Here is a 2,830-nt window from a genome sequence, read left to right as displayed (position 1 = left end):
CGACGAGCAAGGGAGCTCGTCGCCCGTGCGGCACGAATGCAATGAGCAAGGGCGTAGTGCACGAGCACAAGGCAGCAGCCCTGCCTTGTGTCGTGTGCCACGAGCAATGAACGGATGGGCATGGGCGAGAGGCGAGCCAAGGCAGTCGCGTGTGGGCAGCAAGCGAGCTGCGCCACAGCGCGCGCTGCCTCGCACAACAGCGCGCAACCTCGTGCGCAGCGAGCGCAAGCTCGCGTGCCACGAGCGCTGCGCACAGCATCACTCGCGCGCACAGCGCGCGACGTCGCCCGCCCAGCGAGCGATGTCGCGCACCAGCGAGCGATGGCTCGCGCGCGCGCAGCGAGCGATCTCGCGCGCCAGCGAGCGATGGCTCGCGCGCACCAGCGAGCGATGCAGCGCCCCAGCGAGCGATGGCTCGCGCGCACCAGCGAGCGATCTCGCGCACCAGCGAGCGCGGTAACGCGCGCGCGCTGCGAGCGATAGCTCGCGTGCGGTGGGCGCTGTGCGGAGGCTTGCGTATGGGACAGCAGCAGCTATGCAACGAGCGCATGGGCTGCGCGCACATGGCCAGCAATGGCTGTGTGCGTACAGCCCATGGGCGTGCAACGCGTAGGGTGTTTGCGTTTCGATTAGATCGTTTTGAATGTTTAATTTGAAAATTTCAGTTCACGTAATTTTAATTAATTTTAAAATTAATAATTTGAATTAATTTCTTAGATTTTAATTTTGAATATTATAATTATAATAAATGGAATTTATTCTAATTATTTTACTAAAATTAAAATCATGAATTAATTTAAATGCGACTGAAATTAAATTAAATTTTGGATTCAATTATAGATTTATATGAGCTTTAAATTTTAATTAAATTTGTATGTTTCCGGTTAGACTAGAAATACAATTTTATGTTTAAAATTAGTAAAGCATATGAATTTATTGGTTTGAGTGGGAGCACTCTTTAGTCATAAACTCTTGATTAGGTCTACAAATCCTTAAGGTTAAAACAACTCGATTAGAATTAATAAGGACTGAATAATTGGTAGATTATTGGTGACCTTGATTAATTGCTGCAAATGTTTACGTGATGCATAATGTGTTTTAACTAACCAGCTATGTGGGCCATTCATGATAATGAATGGGTGAATGGTATATATTGTATATGTACTGTTTTGCAGGTTATGAAGTGACTAGTATGGCCCAAATAGGATAGAAAATATGGTCTGCGTACCATTAATTTGAATGTAATTGGTCTAAAGTACCAAAGTTGTTTTTCAATTCAAATATGGTCTGCGTACCATCAAATAGTTGTAATTAGTTATAACTTATCCTATTTGAAGAAAATGGTGCCTCCCACGGAGATTTTCAAGACGGACTTTGAAGTCAAAGCTTCAAGATGAAGTCGGGCCATACTAGATCACAAATATCTTATGCATGTTTTAAGTTATTTATTGCTTTAAATATGTCTTAAAATGCATGAGATCAAAAGCTTGATTATGTTGCATGATTAAGGATTTTAGTTCACTTAAAATCTAACCAACATAGTAAGAGCCTTAAGTTCCAAACTTAAAAATTGAGTTAAAAGGTGCCATGCCAAAATATACACTTGCTTGGATATCCTTTACATCAATCTAGTAATAGTTTTCGCTCAGCGAGGTGTTACTTATTGGTCCTAAAGGGGCAAGGTACACAAATAATTGTGAGTACATGTTAGTTTTGGTGAAACTCAACGATATAAGTAAGGAGTCCTTTTATGTCGTGGCAAATTCGATAGGTTTACCTAATAAGTTCTTAGACGTACCTATCAACCAAGAATAGTTTCTAGACTATTAGCAAAAGGCTTTTGCTTACCTAAGATGTTCTAGGATTAAGTCGACAAACTGTGCTTAGTTCTTCAATGATTTTAGGATCTTGGAATCATTTTATTCACACCTGCCGGAACACATAACTTGAATAAAATGCTTAATAAACATTGAATTATGCATGTATGCTAGAATTTAAGTTTATTAAGAGAAACTGTGAATGGTTATTTATTTGTTTATTCTTTTCAATTGTAGTTTTTAATATGGCAAACAACAATTCATTCAACATTCGATCAATTCTCGAAAAGGAGAAGTTGAACGGGAAAAACTTCCTTGACTGGCAAAGGAACTTGCAAATAGTTCTTATGCAGGAAGAAAAGGAGTATGTCCTAGATGAGGCGATGCCCGAAGCTCCAGGCGACGGGATCACTCAGGCAGCCCTCAATCGTTGGATTGATGCCAACAAGGATGTGAAATGTCTAATGCTCGCCACCATGAGTGCGGATCTGCAGAAAACGTTCATCAACTCAGATGCTTTCACAATCATCAGTGAGTTGAAGAACATGTTCCAAGATCTGGCTCGAGTCGAAAGATTCGAGACTCATAGGCAAATTCTTGAGACCAAGCTTAAGAAAGGCGAGCCCGTAAGTCCACATGTTCTCAAAATGATTGGACTCATTGAGAATATGAGTCGGCTGGATCAGCAATTTTCTCAGGAAATGGCTATAGACACCATCCTCCATTCTCTTCATAGCGGGTATGATCAGTTCAAACTGAACTACAGTATGAATAGTCTGGACAAAACGCTCACTGAGCTTCACGGTATGCTGAAGACCGCTGAAAAGACGCTCAAAAGTGATAAGCAGGATGTGCTTATGGTGCGTGGGGGCAAGTTCAAGAAATCTGGAAAGAAGAGGAATGCTAAGAAAGGTGGCAACAAGGCCAGCCCAACTAAGCAAACTGGCGCCAAATCTGCAAAGAGGAAGGTCAGTCAACCCACTTCTGAATCCGAATGCTTCTACTGCAAGAAG

The sequence above is a fragment of the Spinacia oleracea genome, chromosome 1, assembly GCF_020520425.1.
Source record: "Spinacia oleracea cultivar Varoflay chromosome 1, BTI_SOV_V1, whole genome shotgun sequence".
Lineage (NCBI taxonomy): Eukaryota > Viridiplantae > Streptophyta > Magnoliopsida > Caryophyllales > Amaranthaceae > Spinacia > Spinacia oleracea.
This window is presented reverse-complemented; position numbering follows the sequence as displayed.